The following is a 24,295-nucleotide window of genomic DNA, read 5'->3' as shown; positions in this document are numbered from 1 at the left end:
GACACATGGGCAAATACTGCCGCTACTGATGCTAGACAAGTTGGCGGCGCTAAACCTGAGCCTTTAGTAGCAGAACTCCCTGGTAGAATTATCACGTATATGAAGACTTTAATGCCTGAATTGCGTGTGAATTGGGACAAGTTGTCTGCATGCAAGCAGAAGAAAGATGAGAATGTGTCTGACTTTTTCACGAGGTTTGAAGAGACTTTCGTCGATCATAGTGGTCAGGATATGGCTACTGAGGGTGGCCAAAGATTGTTTGTTGACAAGTTTGTACATAATCTGCTTCCTGAACTATGTAATAAATTGAAAGATTCAGAGAGTGCTTGGGCCGTTTCTACGTCAGCGCAGATTTTAGCTACAGCCCAGTACTACGAAAATAGGCGCAAGGACGAGCTAGAGAAGGCAGACAAAAAGACTAAAGATTTGAAAACTAAAGTCCTTCTCCAGCAAGCTTATCCACCTCGTAATAATAATCAGCAAGATTGTCAGCAACCTCAGCAGTATTTGAGGAACTCACAAAGAAATGAGTCTTCTCAACAGCGTTTACCGTATGGTCCGAATCAGTGTGCATATTGCAAGGAAGAGGGTCATTTCAAGAATAATTGTCCGGCTCTATTGCAACGCTTGAATGGTGTTTCTGGGGCAAGAGGTAGAGGTGCTCAACAGGCTCCTAGAGGTAGGGGCCGTGGAAATATCCCCCAGAATGCTCCTTCTTTTCCGCCTCAGAAATCTATGAACAGCTTTGATCAACAGAGTAATGCGTCCTCTAGGACAGCTCAGTACTATGCTGATGACTACTATGCAGAAAACGAGAATGAGGGTAATGATTGCTAGGACAGCCATGGACAAAGAGAGGGAGTTGTTTCAGTTCCAGTAGATCAGAATGGACCTTATGTTGAGGTGATTACATCAAGTGTGTCAGAACCTTTTCTGCTGGATACTGGTGCTACAAAGAGTTCTATAATGCACTCAAAACTTCCTGGCGCACCTTTGTCTGGCGAAATGAATGTTTCCGTAGGTTTTTCTGGCGCCCCGGTTAGGAACCCGATTTCTAGTCCTATGCCCCTTTCTGTTGGGCCATGTGAATTGGAAGCACCCCTCATTCTTACAACAGGTTGTGGTGAAAACTTGTTGGGATTGGATCTGTTAAAGAGATTATATGCGACTTTGTACTGTTCACCTTCGGAAGTACAACTTACCCTGGGTAAGAAAGTGGTTTCTCCAATATATTTGTCAAGGGAGAATATTCCAACAGAATTGTCATCTCTTCCGGATACACTCTGGGCTACTGGTTCTAATGATGTGGGTCTTTTGGAGATAGCGCCATATATCATAACATTGAAAGCCAATGTTAGGTTGCCACGTATTCCCCAATACAAGATCTCTAGCGAAGGTGAAAAGGCGTTGTTGGCGATCATTCATGATCTGATTGAGAAAGATGTCATTGAAGAGACAACAGGTAACGTTTGTAACAGTCCTGTTCTGCCAGTTTTAAAGCGTACTGATCCGTCTCAGCCACCTGTGTACAGATTTGTAATTGATCTTAGAGAAGTGAATAAGGTTGTTGTGCCACAGTTTCCAGTTGTTCCTGACATCACTGCCTTATTGACTATGGTTCCAGCTTCAGCCACTTGGTTCTCGGTGATTGACTTGAAGAATGCTTTCTTCAGCATCCCGATTGCCAAGGAGAGCAGAGATATTTTTGGCTTCCATTTAGGAGGACGAAGCTTCCGCTTCAAATGCGCTACTCAGGGCTACTGTGAAAGTCCATCTATATTCAGTCAAGCTCTGAAATCACAGCTTGACACAATTGTTCTACCTGATGGTGCGACACTTATTCAGTATGTAGACGATTTGCTTCTCGCTGCAGATAACGAGATTTGCAAGCAAGCAACTTTATCATTGTTGCGCCATTTATGTGACATGAAGCACAAAGTCTCTCTTTCGAAATTGCAATTTTGTCGACAAGAAGTGACCTACTTAGGTCACATCTTATCGAAGGAGGGAAGGAAGCTGACCCCAGAGAGAATACAGGCAATTGCAAAATTGGGTGTCCCAAGGACACAGAGAGAAGTGCGTGCTTTCTTGGGCATTACATCATATTGCAGGCAATGGACACCACATTTCTCATTATTGGCCAAACCTTTGGTGGCATTAACTTGCAAGGATACACCGAAACCCATTCCATGGTCTGAAGATTGTCAGAAAAGTTTTCACGAATTACGTGATGCATTGTGTTCGGCTCCTGTGTTGGGTAATCCCGACTACAGTAAGCCTTTTACGTTATATGTGCATGAAAAGGAAGGTTGCGCATTATCAGTCCTAACACAATGTTTTGGGGACAAACAGCGCCCATGCGCGTATTTTTCAGCAACTCTAGATCCCGTAGCTAAGGCATTGCCAAGTTGCTTGAGGGCCACTGCTGCAGCGGCTGTCTGTATTCGACAGTCTGCTGGGTTAATAATGAACAACACACTGATAGTTATGGTCCCACATGCCGTAGACATTTTACTAAACAGAACAAAGACACAGCACTTAACTAGTGCTCGTCTGTCAAGCTATGAGCTGACACTGTTAGCAAGTCATATACACATAAAGAGGTGTGATACACTCAACCCAGTGACGTTATTGCCCATTCCAGTAGAAACAGATGAGGTCGAGCAACACGACTGCTGTTTCAGGACAGAAGAAGAGACTAAAGGGAGAGTAGACTTGCAGGATACTCCCCTTCCTGAATGTAATGATGCCTTATGGGTTGATGGTTCATGCTTCAAGTTGCCGAATGGTGATACGACAGCAGCATATGCTGTGACAACGTTGCATACGATTGTAGAAACCGCACGTATCACACACAATTCTGCGCAAGCAGCAGAATTAATTGCACTTACCAGAGCGTGTGTGTTGGCAAAAGGAAAACGAGTGAATGTGTACACAGACAGCCAATACGCCTTTGGCGTGGCTCATAGTTTTGGACGATTGTGGCGTGAGCGTGGGTTCTTGACATCGCACGGTGCAAAGATTCAACACGGTCAGCTAGTGAACGAGCTTCTCGAATCACTGACATTGCCTTTACAAGTTGCGATTGTAAAATGTAGCGCTCACAAGAGGGTGACTGATGATGTTGGTCGTGGTAATGCATTTGCTGATGAAATCGCGAAAGAAACAGCCAGGAATATGATGAGCCGAATGTATGTTGCAAAGTCTGCAAGATGGGTAGGTGATGTTGGAATGTGTGAGGACACTATAGAGAGTGTGAAGTCCATACAATCCGAGGCCACTGAGAAAGAGGTGAGTGAATGGAGAGAAAGCAAGGGTAGATTGGATGCGAATGGTTGTTGGATTGATTTGTCAGAGCATCAGAAATGGCTGCTACCCGACGCGTACGTGCTTGCAGTGGTGACAATGGCTCTTGGAATGGCTCACCTCAGTGTGAAAGGGATCTATAAGTTGTTGGCTCCAGTATGGCAAAATAGTGGAATACCCAAATGTGCAGAGAACGTGGTCAAGAACTGTATGGTGTGTTTGAAGTACAATCCTGGTAGGGGAACCCCAACTCCAGCTGGTCATTTTGCGCCTCCAACGTATCCGTTCGAGGTTTTGCAGCTAGATTTCATCCACATGGAAAGGTGCAACAATCTTAAGTATGTACTCGTTGTTGTTTGTGCCTTTTCCAGGTGGGTAGAAGCGTATCCCCTTAAGGACAACACTGCCTTGTCCACAGCGAAAGCCCTTGTCAAAGAATTTTTCCCTAGATTCGGAATGCCTAGAATGATCTGGAGTGATAATGGGAGTGAATTCGTGGGACGAGTGATGAAGAGAGTGTGTGAGAGTCTAGGTATACGCCAGAAGTTCCACGCTGCAAATCACCCCCAATCAGCTGGATTAGTAGAATGCTATAACGGCACTCTGAAATTGAAGCTTGCCAAGATCCAAGCAAGCACAGGCCTTACATGGCCTGACGCTCTACCCTTAGCACTCCTATCCATCAGAATGACTGTGCACTCTAGAGTGAAACTTAGCCCCTACGAAATAGTGTTCGGTCGTCCTGCCAACATATGGGGAGTGCCCAGACCCAAAAAGCTTAGTGCTCCAGTCAGACCGCCTTATGACTCTTCAAAACAGGGTTGCCCTAGACGTCATACTTGCAGACCGTGGTGGGGTATGTAGAGTGATCCAATCCAGTTGCTGCATTTTCATCCCATACAATGCTCCGACAGTATACCAGGCCATCTCCAAACTGCACGAGATTTCTGATTCCATCCACGTGGATAAAGGGGACTGGTCCTTACTGGGGTGGTTCTGGGAGCTGATGTCTTCCTGGGGATGGAAAATTCTGATGTTCATTGGAATGATCTTAGCCATTCTGTTCTCGTTCTGCCTGTGCGTGCAGTGCGCTCCTGCAATATGTGGCCTCTGTGCTACATCATGTACAAGGAAGCCTGTGTCTAGAGACGAACTGAGCAGCAGGATGATGCTACAGCAGCATCTCCATGACTTCATGAATACAGATTTGGACTCAGATTAGCATGAGTTATTGCCTATATAAGGCAAAAGGAGGGTCTGTGGTTCTGAGAAATCTGGACCCTGCTATGACATGGTACCGAGGCCCAACACTCGTGTCACAAAATATCATCATACCATGATGAATTTGGTATCGGCAGACCGGTAATTACGAGGACATTGTACCTGTGCATTTGCGTCGTGATCGAGCAATGCGGTCACCCTAAAACAATAGTTTCTTCCTTGAACCCTCGAGGTTCCATGTTGTGAACGGCATCCATCTTGAGATTGCCCTTACATAGTCAATTGACTAAGGCCGAATTCGAGCTGAAAGGACACGTCCACCTTTGCTGACTCCTCTGTGACCTGAGCAAGCTGCCTTCACTGCCTCCAGCCAAACCTGTTCGGGCAGCCCCCGTCCCACTGGCCGAGCGAGATTAGCATCAAGGCACAACATATCATAAACCGTTTACCGCATACAAACCACGCTTTATCATACACACACCTGTCCCTGTTTCTTCTTTATGGCTAGTTTTACAAGGAGGAGGTGCCCGATTTTATTGGGGTTTCATCGATATCTGATGGGAGTTCTGGGCCTGGCTGGGTAATCTATCACAAAATGGACACACGAGAATGTGGCTGGCCATCATGAATTTGCTTTTCTATTGTTGTGAAAATATGTATATGACCATACTGTAAACTAAAGAATTCTTGCCCGAAGGTAATATTTTTGTATAAAAGGAGAAGGCTGGTTCTGTAAAAACGAACAGTCTCCTGAGAATCTACACACCGTGCTGTTGTACTTCTAGGACACTTGTTACTTGGTTGCAGCCAATAAACTCGATCTTTGACATCACCTAGAAGACTCCGTGTTTCTGTGGTCCAGAACAGGAAGAACCAAGAGGTCTCTGGGTGTTGCCCCCTGGCACCGCCGGGTTCCTAAAAACCCGGTACCTCAACAAATGTTGGGCCCCATGTAGTGTAGTTCCTATATTCCCAATAGGCTCTGTGCATTGGAATAATATATCCTGTAGTTTAGACGTAGGACTGAGGTCTACTAGGTCTCTACCGGCTATATTAGACTTAATTGTGAGTGCCAGCTAGCTCAGAGGTCACTAGAAACTTTCTCGAATATACAAGAAGGGATTAGTTTCTGACAACCGCATAAAACATGACAACTTTGTTTCCCAAGAATAAGAAATCAAATCTCTAGAGTCGCAGAAACAATAGATAACTATTTCACTCAGTCAATCGTGCATGCTTAGTTTCACCAGAGGTGCAAGAGAAATAGAGAGACGGGCGTTTTCAATAAAAGGTATTTATTGAACAGTCTTCTTTCTCAAGCATTGAAAATGAACTGCTACAATAGCAAAGCTTACTATGAAGTACAAGGCATATAATACGAACAGTATTATAAAGTAGTACTGTAAAAGCATGATATGGTTTCTAAGCCATAAAGTGAATAAAATGTATAAAATACATAAAATACATACAGTGATAAAAGGATGACTAAAATACTCAACTGGTGCTTCTAGAATACGCCTACTCCGGTGTACCTAACCTAAGTCTGGTAAGAGGGAGGGAGTATTAGAGGAGGAGTTTAAGTCTAGGAATTCTCTGCCAGGAATCTGATTCCAATAATTCTCTAGGAGGTCTAATCAGCTTCGTACCTTTGTTCTAGAATGAAGGAGGTCTTCTATCTCGTTCTCGGGACTCGATTTCCCAGATACCCGCAAGGGTAGCCCGGAAACTCTGGAGCTGGATTTCTCGGCAAGACAAATGACAGAGTCTCGCAGTGTGTCTGCTGGAGGGTCGGCTTCCTTCGGCACTTGCTGCTGCAGGGCGTCGGGCAAGTAGATAGTCGATCTGCTCCAAACCACTGTGTGTTTGTTTAGGCAAATCAAGGCATATTTATACTTTGAAGGTGCCGAGTTTGACGCATGTTTGGACTTAATAACGTCTCTCAAAGGCTCATTTCTTGGAAAACGCCAGGAGTTCTAGAAGAACTTAATATTCAAGTAGGGGGAAGTCCCGGACTGCTGAAGGAAAACATTGTTAATTCTTGGAGCTTAGTGGAAGTATCCATGCCGTATTTGGGCTGTATGGTTTGGGCCAAATATGGTAATGATTTCTATGCCTATATAAATGAATGATAAAGTATACCTATATAAGGGCATGAATCGGGAAATTTATACTAGGGTCCGAGATTCATTTACAACAAATTGAGTGCATTTTTGCTTTAAGGACTCTCTATTTACCACCAACTACAAGTTGGTGGTAAATACCAAATACCTTTAAAAAAGCAAATATTTGCTTTTTTCAAAGTGCCATGTGGCAGACATACATGCCCTTAGGGCATGTATGTGCCCATTTCGCAGCCCATTTCGCAGCTGCCTTTCTAAGCAAGATCCTAGAAAAGCACGTTCTCAGCACTCTAGCCGGCCATCTGGAAGAACACCATCTCCTTCATACCAGGCAGGCTGGGTTCCGGCCCCAACATAGCACAGAATTAGTCATGGCCTCGGTCGCCGATGAGTTGAGAGTCAGGGCAGATAACAAACAGCCTTGTGCCTTGATTCTATTAGACTTATCGGTGGCTTTCGACACGGTCAGCCACACCATCTTGCTGGACCGTGTCGCAAAATTGGGGATCACAGGCCAGGTGCTAAAGTGGCTAGAATCCTTCCTGTCAGGTCAAACCCAGAGAGTGCAGCTAGGAGACCAACTGTCTGAGATCCGCGACGTGACCTGGGGGGTGCCCCAGGGGTCGGCGTTATCCCCCCTGCTTTTTAATATCTATCTACAACCACTGGTGGAGGAGCTTATGCGTATGAACTGCGAAATCTTTAATTACGCAGATGATACTCAGCTCTTAGTCCGGCTGGACAACACCAAAGAGGCCCAGGATTCAGTGAGGAATCTGCTCTCATTCACAGTCAACTGGATGACTAACAATCTGTTGAAAGTGAATGCTGATAAGACGGAGGTGCTAGTGATTAGCAACAAAGAGGATCCCAGGAGTGACCTGTACTGGCCCCCCGAGCTAGGAACCACTCCGTCTCCTGGCTCTGTGGTAAAAAGCTTGGGGTTAAGGATCGATGCAGACCTCTCAATGGCCCCGCAAGTTTCTGCTGTGGCAGGATCTTGCATAGGTGTGTTGAGGCAATTGCGAAAGCTAGTCCCCATCTTATCTGCCTCCACCCTGCAATCGATCGTATCCGCCACAGTCATTTCGAGACTTGATTATGGGAATGCCTTATACCTAGGCCTACCACAGAAGCTGTTGAGGAAGCTGCAGGTAATACAAAACGATGCGGCCAGGCTGATCCATTCTTTGCCTAGAAACGCGCATGTAACCCCACTGCTTCAGAAGCTGCACTGGCTCCCAGTGAAATTCCGAGTGCAGTTCAAATGTCTCTGTATGGCCCATAAGGCACTCTTTGGGAAAGCCCCAGAGTACATTAAGCAACGTCTAAAGAGGTACACTCCGGGGAGGCTACTGCGCTCAGGAACAACCTCCAACCTGTTTCAACCTAGGTTCAAATTAAAGACCAAAGGAGGCAGGGCCCTGTCCGTGCTCCTTCCACAACTGTGGAACGAGCTTCCACCTACCTTGAAAGCGGAATCGCAACTTCTACCTTTCAGAAAGAAACTAAAAACTTATCTTTTCAGAAAGGCTTTCATGACATCATAGGAGGTGAAACAACTGAGGTTCTAGGGTCATCAGTGTGTTATGTTCTTTCTGGTTAAGCGCTTAGAGACCGGCGGTGATAGGCGCTATACAAGCAATCCCTAACATAACATAACACGATTCAGGGGTGTAACATGGTATCAATGTGACACCCTGTCACCCTTGAATATGCTCCTGCTATTATCGATTCAGTATTTACTGAATCGGTAATAGTGAATGGCTTCCTATTTATTCCAGGCCCATAGGAATGAATGGAAAGGTATTCCTCATTACCGAATCGGTATTACCGATTCGGTAATAAGGAATATTACCGAATCGGTAAATTTTACCTATTTTTTACCTACATCATATTTACCGATTCTTAAATACCGAATCGGTAAAATTCGGTATTTAGGAATTGGAAAATTGAGATTACCTACATCGGGCCCTAAAGGTTTAATAAGGTGATAGCGATGCCTAAGATTTCATTTCGTACCAATCAAGTTACTTCCTGTGTAGACTTTGTTCACCAAATGCAGCAATAGCAGGCAGAAAAGGGTTACTTTAAGGTCCAGTACTGTCTAATCTATGTTTCTTTTAAACACTAGGGGATTCAACAAACTTTATTCGGTTTTATAAATGGAAAAAACCATAAAAGTCATAGATATAATGCTTTTTTGCAGCATGCTGCTGGGGTTCCGGACAAGGAGATTGAACTGGCTATTAGACAATTATGTCGCTCACCTTCCCACCCTTCCCTAGGGGTTTCTTCTGTTGCTCCATATGCTGGTTCCCATACTCAGTCTCCTCAAGTAGGCTTGGTGGACATACCTCAAGATATGCCTCAAGACCAAGCCGGGGGTATCGTCCCCCTTACACCAGTTGTTGTCACACGGGTCGGTGCCCAGTCTCCAATTTTTAGGTCAGCCCCTGACATGACCCCTGGCAAAGGGTGGGGCCCAGGAGGCTCTAAGAGGAAGCGCCCCTCAGTTGGGGGCCCTTGTAAACGCAAAAAGAACATTGGATCACAGTCATCTTCAGCAGTCCACCTAGAAGTGTTGTTGTTGTATATACTTTATTCAATAAAAATGTTATCATAAAAGTATGCACATCCTCCAATCATAAAAAGAATCCATTTATACATACAACCAATATACAGGACAATAAAATGCAATAAAAAGAATATGTACAATAAAAACCTAATGTGCCGCTACAGTACACTCGAGGAACAGCAATCGGAGTGGACCCGCTATCTCCTAACTCATGTTTTTCTTTAACAACATTTTGTACAGGTATGCCAAGTACTACCCAGGTACTTTGCTACCCCACAGACAATGACCAAGGACGTAGTATCAGATGCGACGTTGAGCCATCCTGTGGTGCCTAAAGCACAGCTCTTTGCAGATTGGTTTCAGCCATATTCTTCTCGCCACCCTATATGCTTTACATGCAAAAAGAAAATGGGATAGTGACTCCGTGGGAGCTGTACACCCTGGGCAGGGAACAGATGGAGAATTACACTTGTTCCAGCCTGCTGTGATTTCATTAATCGGGAGGGTTCCAAACCACAGCTTTAAATAGAGTGTCCTGTCTCTGGGATTTTGAATGAAGTCGAGAAATGGTTCGAGATTCCTAACAGGTTTGTGCTCCAGAAACTGCTCGGTAAGGGGCCCCCATTTGGAACTATGTAACTCCTCCGCCTGCACCCATTCTCAATATACTTTCTTAATTGTTTGTTTGGGTGGCGGGCACTGGCTGGCCCACGTTTCGCTCAACCCTATATTTGAGACAAGCTGCCTAAGTTTGCTTATCCACTTGATCTTATTACAGGTGTTCAATTTAATGAGTTCCTCGAAGGCTGCTGCATAATTTGCCAGTTCAGGCGTCCTTCTTAAACGTACCCAAAATAATAGAGGGCGAAGAGGTACTATGCCTTTAATCGAGCGTTTACCCATGTCCTGACAGAGGGGCTTTAAAGGGGTGGAGGCTGGAAGAGAAACCAGACCTCTAAGGAACTTATTCTCAGATCTAACCAGGTCAATGGTGTTCTCAAACCCCCATAATTCAGACCTGTATACTGCTGAAGACAATGCTTTCCCTTCGTACACCATAAGGGTCGGAGCTATTGGTTTACTAGTAGATGCTCACTGCTCTCTTAGAATTGCTCCTGACACTCGCTTGTGGTTGAGAAGCATTTTGGCCATGAGGGAGTTCCAATTCATCCTGTTATTAACCCGAACTCCCAAATAGTCAAACGACTCAACCACCTCTAGTGGAATACCATTAAGGGAGATGTTATTCCTAAATCTTTTGAAGGTGACAGGGTCATTAGCTTGGTCTTGGTGGTCTTGATGGTTAGGCCCCTTTCCACACAAAACGAGCTAAACCTATCCAGCAGTTTTTGAAGGCCTGCTGGGCTTTTAGAAATCAGGAGGGTGTCATCGGCAAAGAGCAGGGTAGGTATTTTCTCCTCCGCCAGGACTGGGGCATCGGCTGGGTCCTCTCTCAAATGGTCTACCACGCCATTAACGAAGAGAGAGAACAAAGTCGGGGCCAACACACAGCCCTGGCGTACCCCCCTGTTCACTGCCACCCTCTCTGTCAACTGCCCCGGATCCCCCATCTGATTTTGGCATAGTTCCCCCGTGAAGTTTCTTAATAAAATCAAGAAGAGAAATAGTGAGGCCCAGGTCTTGCAGCACCAAGTCGAAGGCGGTCTTTAGGTCTATAAAGGCCAGGTATAGACTGCCTTTCCCAATGGTCACGATTTTCCAGTAAACCATAAAATATCTGAATACCTGGTTATCGTGCCCACCTTCTGTCTGAAACCTGCCTGGAAATGTGTGAGAATGTTCCCTTCTTCCATCCAAGACCCTATCCTGGAGACAATGACCCTGCCAACTACCTTCTGGATTTACATCGATTAAGCTAATCGGCCTGTAGTTGGCAGGGTCCTCTAGCACCTTTTTTAGGTTTCGGCTACCGTCGCACTGCGTAAGCAGTGGGCGGAGCCGAAATCTTATGTGTGTAGTATGGGGGTCTGAACACGCCCCTCTTCTCCATTGGCTGGCCTCGTAAATGCTGGCCAGCCATTGGAGGAGAGGAGCGTCACTCCATTCAGGGCCCGCCTTGACGCGATTCGGGGGCGTTTCTGGGTCTTTTTTTAAGTCCCGCCCTCTCCTCTTCCCATTGGCTGGAATTTTACCTTCCAGCCAATAGGAAGGGGAGAGGGCGAAAAACACGCCCCCGAATCCCTACAGGGCGCGCTGTGCTTTCAGTGGACAACGACACAACTCGTTTTATTTCTGTTGTGCCACGGACTTAGCCCAGGCACGCAGCTTTCCTCCCACAATTTTTAGGAGACTCGCAACGATAACCGCCCGAAGCAGTACGGTGCGTACGCCTGAAGCGTGCCCTTCCGCACCGCAAGTTGAGCCGCCTGGAGACGTACTGCCTTACTTGGCGTCCGTACGTCTCGTACTGCCTGGAATTGTGTTGCCTAGTGTCTGCCCCGTACGGCCCATACTACGGACCCAATTGCCAGGCGGCTGCCCCAAGCTGCACAGGTACGAGTCGTACGCCAGGAGCGTACTGAAGCACACCGCGCCGTGGCTCCCGCTCCGAGGCCGCGCCGCACCAGAGCCGTCCTGTACGTGTGATACAGCCCGCCCAGTATTTCGTGAGAGCTTCCTTCCTAGTTATTTAAAAAACGCGGGGCATACGAAGAGTTAAAAGCCTTCGCACTTTCCGTGTCTGAGGACCTTGTTTCCTCTCCCCTGATCACCCTCAAATAGAGCCCACACAGAGTATGCAAATGCGGCTCCGCGAGGAGCCCGGCGCTGCGCTCTCATTGTCAGCCACTGCATCACGCCACCCCGAGCAGCCCCTCCACTCGGAGGACGCTGCTGGCGTTGGACGCTGGGCCGCGGAGTCCAGCCAGGATGGCATAGATCTCAGGCACAAAGAGGCTTCACGGGGAAACAAAACATCCCTTCAGGGGAGGGGGCTCTAGAGTTCAACCTGAGAGGGTACTGCAACTCAGCACGCTCGGCCTGCACTCAACATCAAAGCGCAATTCTTTCACAAGCACATTTTACAGTTTACTTTCTTCTTAGGGTGCAGCCATCTTATGAAGCGTATAAACAAGGGTGTTCTTTTTTTTTTTTACTGAATAAAAATGTTTGCATTGTTTTTACTGGTTCGGAAAATTAAAGTGAGCCAGGGCCCAACAGTACGCAACGTTGCATCATTTATTTGACTGTCTACTCAGGGACATCCAGGGATCACAAAATGCGTAACCTCAGGGCTTTAAGTGGGCCGGGTCTGAGCACCGGCAGTTTTTTATAGGGCGCCACGAAACGGGTCTCTATCGGCCTCTGTTTTGTGCCCTGGCACAGGCGGTCCGCATTTTTCCCGTAGTGCAGTAACAGCAAGCACATCAATGTAGAGGAAGGGAAATCGTTTTAAGAGTCATTTTCTCTTCGGATTTCCCTTCTCTTTTTGAAACTCAGGAGCAGCAACTTTGCCGTGGTGTCACCAGGGCTTTAAGTGGAAGTGTTTTCAATATTATATACAAGCCATAGTTGCTGCTTATTTATCTTCTGCAACTACCAACCATCGACAAAGCCAATACTCCTGACTTGTAGGTATGATGTGACTTGTATCATATATCTGGACCGTGGACGCAATGACAGGAACAGCAAAATACAAATCCGGCGGCACACTGTGCTAAACACAGATTTTTAGTTTACGTGTTTTAAGCCACACCCTTAATTACATTGACCACACCCCTTTGAGGGACCCCCTAGTTTTTTCATCCCACTTAAAGCCCTGCGTAACCTCAAATGCGTCATGACATTTTATCCTAGTTTATCTGTAATAATAAGTGTAATTCTGCCGTCTAGTCCGGGTGTTATGGTCATCTCATCTGCAGATCTGTGTGATTGTTCGTGTGAGCGGTAGGAGAGTTCAGCCTGTTTTTGTGGGCTCGAGCTGAAGCTAGCAATGCATCTTGGTGAGGAATGATGTGGAACACGTTCTTGAATTACGAGACTGTGCTTGTATCTTCCCGATGTGTGATCCCACGTAAAATGAGAGTGTAGTGAATACGAGTGTATGACTGGAGCACTCAAATCTATATAGTTACGTGACAGCTGATCTCTGTAATGTAGAGAAGTGCTTGTGGGGTGCTTATTGCCTGTAGGGCAGACCTGCGGAGCTTCTGTCTTGTCAGGTCCAGCATAGGTGTGCAGGGCATTATAATTCCTGACTCATTGGATTCTGGCAGACTAGGGAAGAGCTCTAAGCTTTTCTATAATGAGTGCAGCTCCTACTCAAGGAAAATCTTCATGGGCTCATTGCTATCACTGTGAAATAATGACCATATTGGTAAACAGTATACTAGTAACCACCCAAAGGCTTCTGTTTGAGTTACAAGCAGAAGCAGAAGGAAATACGTTATCAATGTGCAATGCCTCTACATGATTAATGGAAAAAAAAGACCTGAGGCAGCACACGCCCAGCAGTAAATCTCCCCAACTCAGTTTAAATATGCTCTGGAAATGCAGACCATTTTGTCTTTATCAGCACGTCCGTTTCTGAAAATAAAAAATAACTATCAAATAACTTTGCCATTTTGGAATAATAAACTACATTTTCAAAATGTATATTCCGAAAGAAACATAATTTCTGCTTTTAAAATAAATACCAGTTTTATCTTGTTTAGTGAATACCTTGTCAGTTGTCACTATGTATCGCGCGTGTACAAATACGTCACATTGTCCGAATTTGCTTCAAATATCCAGGCTTTAAATACACATGCCGTGGATACTCACTATAATGCCAAGGATGGCAATAATACGCCAAAACTGCTCACCATTATATCAGAGGCAAACACTGTGCCAAGGCTTACATCGTACCGGGCAGGGTGCTCACAGTATGCCTGCCCATTATTATGATGGTGCAGCCACCATTATGTCAGGGGTGCCCAAAATTAAGTCAGGCATGCTCGCAATATGTGAGGAATGACTCAAAGTACACACAACAAGACCAAGGAGGATCACAATATGTTAAGGATGATAATTATTATGTATGGGACACTATGATGCCAGGAATGGACATAATGTTGACAGAGATGAACCCCCGTAGGATGAGAAGCAACACATTATTTTGGTAGCTCTTTACAACAGGCATAGCTACCACGGAGTGGCACTCTAGATCAAGGAGAAACACAATGCCAAGTATGCATGCAAACAGACACACACATAAGTGTGCGCACATGCATGCACACATGTATGCACAGACAAACATTCATGCACAGCGAGGCTTGGAAGTGGATCTCTGCTCTGCATACAGCCCTTGCTCGCATCAGCTCATACACTGATCATGGACCCAACTCACACACTTTGTCTCTCGCTCCTGCCAGCCCACACTTAGGTGGCTCCAGCCCTGGCTACTGCTGGGCCCCATCTTTCCTAGTCACACAGTAAGACTGATAGAGTGTGGCCTACAACATTTTCAATCTCCTTGTGACTTTACTAGTTTTACAGTGGTTAAATACGGTCATACTGAAGGCCCTGCGTCCAACACAGTGTGTGCTTGTGTCTTAGTATGAGTCTTCCCTCGGTTTGGCTGGCTACCACTCTAACGTTCTTTAGATGAACAGTGCTATCTTCTTTATAGTGCATAAACACCCTGATTGATGTTCTGGGCTGAGCTTCACTCTGGAGAGCTTAAAAATGTGTTGGCAAGCTACCAGAAGCTCCTGAGATAACAGCTGGAGACCAGCTTGACAAGAAAGACTGGATATGAAAGTGGGCCATTTTCATTTTTCACTTTCAGCCTAGACGTTTTTTTTGTCAGTGAAATTTGGAGGGGGGGGTCATATTCATTGGAAGACTCGCTCCTCTGTCATTTCCATGGCCTCTGGGCCGGGGCGCTCACCTAGACTTTGATCTGCGGCGCAGCCGCCCGCAGACTCCCAAATCCTTCTCTCAGATGTAATCGGGGCTCTGTGTGTTGTGTGTGTGGGGGGCTCTGTGTGTATGTGGGGGCGGCTCTGTGTGTGTGTGTGTGTGTGTGGGGCTGTGTGTGTGGGCCTGTGTGTTGTGTGTGGGGCTGTGTGTTGTGTGTTGTGTGTGGGGCTGTGTGCTGTGTGTGTGGCTGTGTGTTGTGTGTGTGGCTGTGTGTTGTGTGTGTGGCTGTGTGTGTGTGTGGCTGTGTGTGTGTGGGGCTGTGTGTGTGTGGGGCTGTGTGTCTGTGTGGGGGGCTATGTGTGTGTGTGCGTGTGGATGTGTGTGTGTGTGTGTGTGTGTGGGTGCAAATGCAATAGGTCTGGCATTTGCGAGAGATTAAGCTATTGACATTGTAAATGACAATGCCATTTATCTGTTTTCAAAACCAACACATAAATAAAGAATTTGTCATTTACAATGCCAATAGCTCTAACTTTGGCAAAGGCGAAACTGTTGGATTGTAAATGCTTGTTATATATTGTTACCACCTCAGCTCCCTTCCACGAATTGGGGATGGCGTGGCCCCTTGCAATAAGAGTCATTAGGAGGGAAATAAAGTTGGCCCAAAGCACAGGATCATATAAGAGTAGATCTCCAGGAAGACCTGCAGCCTTTCCCCGGGCTATACTCTTAATGACCAAATGTACCTCTTTGATTGAAAAGGGTTCTGCTGGTACAGAGTTCTCTGATCCAGATGTGGAAAAGTAAATTTTGCCATGTTGTATGTGCCTACGTGTTCCCCATGTTATGTCATATGTGCATGACCGATATGCATGTATTCCTTTCTGATCGATTAAAGACGTAATTACAGTTGTGTCCATCTCTAGTATGTCAGTTTCCAGTCTTCGTGAAAGCAACGAATATTAGACCTATGTAAACCTACGTTGCCACGTTTTACAGTGTGCACGTTAATTCATTGAATTGTCCCCGTTTCTAGGCCTCAAAAGGGCCCGGACTCAGATTCAGCTCCTGTTTCCTGAACCCTCTCCAAGGAGCGATACAGCCCCCACCTGTATCCCTGACCCTTAGCTTACTTTCATGTCTCGCAGTGCCCGGCCCGGCCTGGCTCTGCCTCCCAGTCTGCCAAGAGTATGTCATGTTTCTAGTTATCAGTTCAGCCCTCCTTCTCTGCATTCCTAAGCTACTGAATCGCATCAATAGTTTCCGTCATGGTCTAGCCTTTATGTCTCCATGTAAGAGAAATACTGTATTAATATTCATAGAAAATTCCTCGCACACGCACTACATGTAGAGTAATGCATGCACCAGTCTTAGTGTCTGTTAGCCTTTACCCTGATAACTTTTGGATTCTATCAACATGTACTCTAAACACCAGATACTAGATATGCCTGGGTACATGTCGCTCCGACACTCCAGACTTTAGTCTCCTCTTCTAGCGCAGAAGTCATAGCCCCCAGTTCTTCCTAGTAACACGTCATTGTCAGTTTGCGCGCACCACTAGGTTAGAGGTTCCAGCTGCTCAGGTAGCCCCATCCATGTTTCCGCCCCGTTTATGACATATTCTGTTACGTTTACATCACATGTCTATGTATACGCCCTGTACACGCCTTCTTGTTACATCATTTTGCCTTATCTTTCGCGACTGTTACGAACCACGCCTACTGTTACGCCTACTGTATTGAATGTAATGTATTTTGTTTAACTATATATATTGTGCACGGTTATTAAAAGTTATGCGCATCATTTCCCAGATCCTGCCCCCGGCAGCTGCCATCCTATTCCCGTACAGGCTGTCCTGTTCCTGTCCTTTATGCCTGATTAAAGCCTGTAAAACTTCAGCTACCTCGAATCTTGACTCTTATTTATTGAGCTACCTGTTTATTGATTAATTCCGAAAAATAGATCCGGTAATAATTTATTTATTTACCACATAATGGCGCCCGAATAGGGACTTGCCCTTTCCCCACGCGCCGGAGAAGCCACGCAGGCCCCCTGATCCTCTGCAGCCGTGACGGAACCATACCGTGCACGTGCAGATATTTCTGCTCCAAGTATCCCTCAGGCCCACGGAGGAGACGGAGGTTGCGGTCCAGCGTCCAGACGAGGCGGTGAGGAACGCGGCGAGTCCCGACCAGAGCCCAAGCCGAGAGTCCAAGGTCCGAGGTATCCGGAGGCCCACCTGTAACTGAAGTCCGAAGTTCGTCCGTCCGTCGTCGTAGCAGTCCAGTCCAGTCCGAGGCCTTCCGTTCTTGCTGCCCGGTGAGTACCGTTGCTGGGGTAGTATCTAGACAGGGTCAATTAATTTGTCTCTGGTCCGTGGGTTTGGGTACGCAAATCCAACACGAAGTGTTCACTTAGGTGGACGCGGGTCCTGACGTGTCTCTTTATGGGACCGGTAAGTTTTATGCTGTTTTAGCAGTGCATCTAGTCATTCTAGTAAGTTCTGTTCTCGAGAAATTCATGTGTTCTGTTTTCAGTATTTCAGGTAATATTCTGTCCGAACTGTTATTTTAAATGTTATTCCATGTGTTTTCAATGTCGTGGTATGAGTGATTTGTTTTCTTAAGTTATTATTGTGTTTATCGTGTATTGTATTGTGTCCAGACTCCAGCCTAAGTTATGCCTCTGTTCTCAAAGTTACGTCAGTTAAAAACTAGAAAAGGTCTGCTCGAGGAAGCAGTTCCTGTCCCGCCTAGGGACAGTCCAGGTCATTTTATGTATCATAAGCATGGCATAAGTGCCATATTGTATCTAGATTTATGGGTGGAGTACACCAAAGAATTAGAAGAAAAGTATAGATGGCCCGTATCAGGTACGTGGGATGCCGAGTGCATCATGCGAGTAGAAGAAGCATTATGGAAAAAGAAAGCCAGACAGTCCCAGAGAGATGCCATCGAGTTATGGCGCAAAGAATCTCATAAAAGAACCGAAAAAGAAATCAGAAAGTCAGAATTAAGTAGAGAATCCTCAGAAAGAGCCCAAGAAAGGGAATTAATCGAAGTAGGTGAACGAGTTAAAGCTGAACAGTCAGACAGACAGAGAAATGCCCTCATTAAGGGTATGTATCCTCTTCTTGCCGAGGGCTTGCCAAAAGCAACCCCGGAAGCACCATGTAATTTTCCGCCGCCATTAGTTCCGAATAAGCTACGTCACAAACCGACCGCAGCTGATATTTTTCTCTCGTCCTACTTGGACGACACAGTCCCAGAATATGCAAATCCTGCTCCGCCAGCTCCTGTAAATAATGTAATTCTTGTTCCTCCAGCCACCGGGGCACCTGTTACAGCGTACGCCTAAATCTCAGTCCGTTGCAGATATCAGACGAGCGCTTACCGAATGCCGTTATGATTCAATCCCAGGCAAAGATGATATGGTCATATATTCATTGCGTGTAAGACGGGTGACCGAATATTTGGACACCCTACCGAATATGAAAGAAGATCTAGACAGAATATATCGCTTCATCCGTACAGGAGAGGATCCAGAAAGTATTGGCGAAGTCATGTCTCAAAGGAAAGCTGAGATTCAGCTCATGCTGTTAAAGTTTCTAATTAATTGTTTAATAAGGGAACAAGATTATCCGACTAAAGATCCGATCGAAATGAGAGTTCTGACAAAGTGGAGTGATCATATAGCCGAGGGAAGACACAATGTAGGTAGACTTCCCGACCGACATTCACGTCTAGAACACAAGAACGTTTTTCATCTTCCAGCACCAGAACAAGGTTCCCTTGAGCAAGTATTTCAAGCTACCGATCACATTCTGAAATCACGAATCGGTTATAGTGAACTTAGTACTATGTATGAACAAGAACTAGTCCGATCAGCAGTTCGATGGATTACTGATTCTACCACTTTTCCAGACGAAATAGTGGCACAAATGTTTCTGAAACTGCCCCCAGCCGAGCAGCGACTGGTGGGTATGTATATGATCCAGCACCTCATTACATTGTATGAGGGACAACATTCTGATCCAGGTCCCTTACATGATGTTTTGAACGAGTTACTCCAGTATAAATGGAGAGGTTTAGGTACCGATTTAATTAGTGTTATTCTAGAACAGCGCCACAAATATAGAACGTTTCTGAATCCGCATTTTGTTCATGTCTCACCTCCAGAAAGTAAACGGTTTTACATAGATAGACAGCATCCGTTACGAGAAGTACACCCAGTTAGGACAGCGGGTGGTGAAATGCAACGAGTATTTGTTTACACCCCTATCACAAAGATGGAACTCTTAGAGATGAAGAAATTAATTCCCTGTCACGACAAAGATCCAGCAGGGTTCCATCGAGAATTAAAAGACATGCTCCGTATGGTAGAATACACGTATCCAGATATAATTAAAATGCTAAAGGTCCTGTTGCCCGCAGGGGTATATGAAAAACTCAAGGAAAAAGAATGGGAGGTGGGAGAGAAAAAGATTGATTGGACAGCTCTAGAAGCTGAAGATAAAATACGAGTACCAGGTACCGGTCTTGGGGACAAATGTAAAGAATTGCCCGAGTTATTGATACAAGTTTTGCCAAGGTTATTATCCACGAAAAAGGAAGATTGGGATGCAATCTCAGCATGCAAACAGAAACAGGATGAAGACACTAGTGATTTTTATTCTAGATTTGAAAAATGTTTTATTATTAACAGTGGTCTGAAGACAAGTAGTGAGTCGTACCCTCATCTTTTTGTTACTAAACTAGTCGAGAATTCAAGTCCACAAGTTAAAAATCGAGTTTTGAAAGTCGAAAGTACCTGGCAAGCTAGTACCCCGTCACAAATGCTCCAAATGCTCCAGTATCACCAGAATAGAATCAGGGAAGAGCAAGAACATGAAAGGAGACGTATGAAAGACACGAAAATAAAAGTGTTAGTTGCACAATCTGTTCCACAAGACAGTCAGAAGAGGGGTCCGAATCAAGCCAGTCATCCTGCAGCTCCCGTTAAAGGGACATGCAATTATTGTAAACAGCCAGGTCATTTTATAAACAAGTGTGCAGTTCTGAAACACAACATAGCAACTGGTAAGACTAAAGAAAGACCACGTCCGCCTAGACAAGAACAAGTTTCACAGACTTCTCAGTCACCACAGAATGCACAACAGACAGTTCCAGCACCGCAGCCTATCGCTGCAACACAGCATGTTACACAACAGATGTACCAGTATGCCCAGTCAGAGTATCCAGAGTATCAACAGTATTCATGAAACAGCCTAGAGAGGGAGGTAGGCTTGCCTCTCATCGAGATACCTGTAGATCAAGAGGGTCCCTATGTACACAGTCAAGTATTAGGGAAAGATAGAAAGTTTTTGATTGATACAGGGGCAAGTAGGACTACTATCAGTCATGACGAGGTTCCAGGGGCTCCGCTCTCAGGCTCTAGAAATGTTTCCCTTGGATTTTCAGGAAAGCCTATTGTGAACGAGATTTCAAAACCAGTTACTCTAGAAGTTGGTCCATTGTCCCGAACTACTGATTTGTTACTTACGAAATCATGTCCAGAAAATTTGTTAGGCATTAAAACACTGAAAGAATTAGGTGCAGTTATTTGCTGTTCCCCAGAAGGAATCCGATTGTTTTTGCGTGACTTTAAAGGTCACTATGTATTACGTGATTTTGATCCAAGACTATCAAATGTACCGCAGCATTTATGGGCGCAAGGTCCAACTGATGTAGGTTTTATGCAAATCACACCCCATCGTGTGACTCTCAAACAAGGTATAGTTTTGCCACGAATCAGACAGTACAGATTGCCACCTGAGGCTGTAGCAGCCTTATCCAAGATTATTGACGAGCTCATTGCTCAAGGAGTGGTTGTAGAAACTGACTCCAATATATGTAATTCTCCTATCATTCCAGTCATGAAACGTACTGATCCAAATGCACCTCCAGTATATCGATTAGTGATCGACCTTCGAGAACTTAATAAATGTATCATACCCCAGTATCCAGTAGTCCCAGATATTTCATCCCTATTGACAGCTATTGATTCTGAAGCTACATTTTTCACTGTTATCGACCTCAAGAACGCATTTTTCAGTGTCCCGATTCATCCGGACAGCCAGTACCTTTTCGGTTTTTATTTAAATGGAAGGAGCTATAAATTCACACGAGCTCCTCAAGGTTTCACAGAAAGTCCTAGCATTTACAGTCAAGCACTTAAGAGACAACTAGACAATATTCACATGCCAACTGATACTGCCCTGCTCCAGTATGTCGATGATCTACTGATCACAGCCCGTTCTGAACGTGACTGCGAGCGTGCGTCACTCACGGTTCTGTATTTCCTAGCCGAGATGGGGCACAAGGTGTCCCCTTCGAAGCTTCAATTCTGTGTCCAGCAAGTGATCTACTTAGGCCACTTACTGTCCAAGTGGGGTAGGCAGTTGACACCAGACCGTATCCAGTTGATAGCGAGTCTTCCACAGCCCAAGACACAGAAGGAGGTACGAGCTTTTATTGGCCTCACTTCTTACTGCATCAATTGATTCCTCAGTATGCATTTCTAGCAAAACCACTGATACAGTTAACGACACAGGAGGCAGCCGTATCGACTGTCCTCCCTTGGACATCTGAACATACACTTAGTTTTAATGAATTAAAGAAAGCCTTATGCCAAGCACCTGTTCTAGCAACACCGAACTACAGTAAGCCTTTTACACTTTTTGTCACAGAACGTGATGGTACTGCATTATCTGTTCTCACACAAGATCAAGCAGGACAGTACAAGCCTTGTGCTTATTTTTCTAGCACATTAGATCCAGTAGCCCAGGCTTTGCCTGCATGCCTCAAGTCAGTTGCAGCCACAGCTCTAGCTATCAGACAAAGTGATTCCATAGTATTAGGACACTCCCTGACAGTACAAGTTCCACACTCTGTGGAAGTTCTTTTAAACCGAACACAGACTCAGCACTTGACAATTGCACGTTTAACAGGTTATGAACTGACATTATTCCAGCCACACATAGAAATCAGACGCTGCAACGTTCTAAATCCTGCTACACTGTTACCGTCAGTTACTTTAAATCCTGCCACACATGACTGTGTGGAAGTCATTAACACTATGACCAAACCAAGGCAAGACCTGACAGACATTGCATTATCTAATCCCGACCTGACACTTTACGTGGACGGTTCATGTATGAGAACTAGTACAGGAGAACTAGTAGCCGCGTATGCAGTGACTACTGAAACCGAAGTTATTGAAACACGCCGTATTGACACCTTGTCTGCTCAAGCAGCAGAGCTAGTTGCTCTGACTCAAGCCTGCATACGTGCCGAGAACCTGAAAGTAAACATATATACAGATTCACGTTACGCATTCGGAGTTGTACACGACTTCGGAGTGCTCTGGCACGAGAGAGGTTTCATGACTTCTCATGGAACCAAGATTCAGCATGGTCTCCTCATTCAAGCTCTGTTAGATGCAATACATTTACCGACAGCTATCGCTATCATGAAGTGCAAGGCACATACGAAAGTTACTGATATCATTTCCCAAGGTAACGATCTAGCAGATCGAACAGCCAAGCTTACAGCTCAGACACCAGACATTCCAGTTAACAAGACACAGACATCCACTCCAGAACAGACTACTTGTATGACAGTTAAGGACCCTACACAAGATGTCATAGACATACAGTTACATGCTACTCCCGAAGAAATCAAGAAATGGTCCGAACAAGGAGGGGTCCAGACAGATCAGGGATGGGTGACGAAGGGAAAAGCCACATGGTTTCTCCCCGACTCTATGGTTCAAGTCATTATCAATACCGCACATAGTCCAGCACATCTAGGAGAAAAAGCCATGTTAGACAGTATACAGAACCTTTGGTTCAACAAGCACTTACGAGCTGCAGCCAAGCAGAAAGTCCGTACTTGTATGATATGTTGTCAATTCAATCCAGGTAAAAGTGTCCCGGTGGAACAAGGTGGATTCCAACCTCCTGACCACCCTTTTGAAGTCCTCCAGATGGATTATATTCAGATGGAGCGATGTCGAGGTTTCAAGTATGTCCTCGTAGTTGTATGCGCTTTGTCCAGGTGGACAGAAGCATATCCAGTTCCAGATTACACAGCCGCGACCACTGCCAGGCAGTTGGTTCGTGAATTCTTTCCCCGCTATGGTCTCCCTAGGGTCGTGTATTCTGATAACGGCCAGCCATTCTCATCTGAGTTAATGAAACATGTTTCCCTTTTGTTAGGGTACCAGTGGAAGTTCCATTGTGTGCGCCATCCTGAAGCAGCCGGTCTCGTAGAGAGACATAATCAAACTCTGAAAATCCGTATTGCCAAGACATGTAAAGAGAAAGGTGTAGACTGGCTAGTTGCCCTGCCAGTTGCTTTATTTTTCATGAGGATGGTTGCACATTCCAGATCAGGTCTGTCCCCTTATGAGGTCGTATTCGGCCGCCCCCCAAACATGTGGGGTACACCTAGACCCCGCAGTATTACAGATGTTTCCAGTAATATGTTGACAGATTACCTAGCTTCCTTGATGTCTGCCCTACACTCTTGTCGTTCACAGGTTGCCGCTGCATTTCCAGACAATACTGAAGTGAAACCGCATGAGGTCATTCCAGGTGATCTAGTACTGGTCAGGAACTTTGATCGTTCAAGTCCACTGGAGCCCCGTTGGAAGGAGCCACGACTTGTCCTCCTGACCACCCGCACGGCCGTGAAGTTGGAAGGCCGCAAAGGATGGGTCCATCTGTCCCATGTAAAGAAGTTCCATGGAGTTCGTGAAAAAACATTTGCAAAGGACATTTCTAAAGACTGCCTGAAACCAGACTCTGAACTTAAATCTGAACTTAAAGTTCCTCTGTTAGAGAAAACTCCGCAACAGGAGTATAAGTTGAAGCTTCGGTCTAGTAAAATAAGTCAGCCAGTTTAATTGTCTAAGTCCCTCTCGGGTGAAACGGTTAGACAGGTCCCTGACATGTATGAGATAGACCCCCATAGTGAGAGAGTTAGTCAAAACTCTATACGATGTATCGTATTTCTAAGTTTCTTATTGTTTCTAAGTTTAATGATTACCTGCACAAGTTATGCATTACATTTATGTTTTCCAATTTCTCATGTAAATAAGTTTTCTAATGCTACAGTAGAGCACACATTTAGTGATCTGCCTCCTCACGAGCTATCCTATCGTCTTG

Source organism: Lissotriton helveticus, chromosome 1_2 (assembly GCF_964261635.1).
Source record: "Lissotriton helveticus chromosome 1_2, aLisHel1.1, whole genome shotgun sequence".
Classification (NCBI taxonomy): domain Eukaryota; kingdom Metazoa; phylum Chordata; class Amphibia; order Caudata; family Salamandridae; genus Lissotriton; species Lissotriton helveticus.
This window is presented reverse-complemented; position numbering follows the sequence as displayed.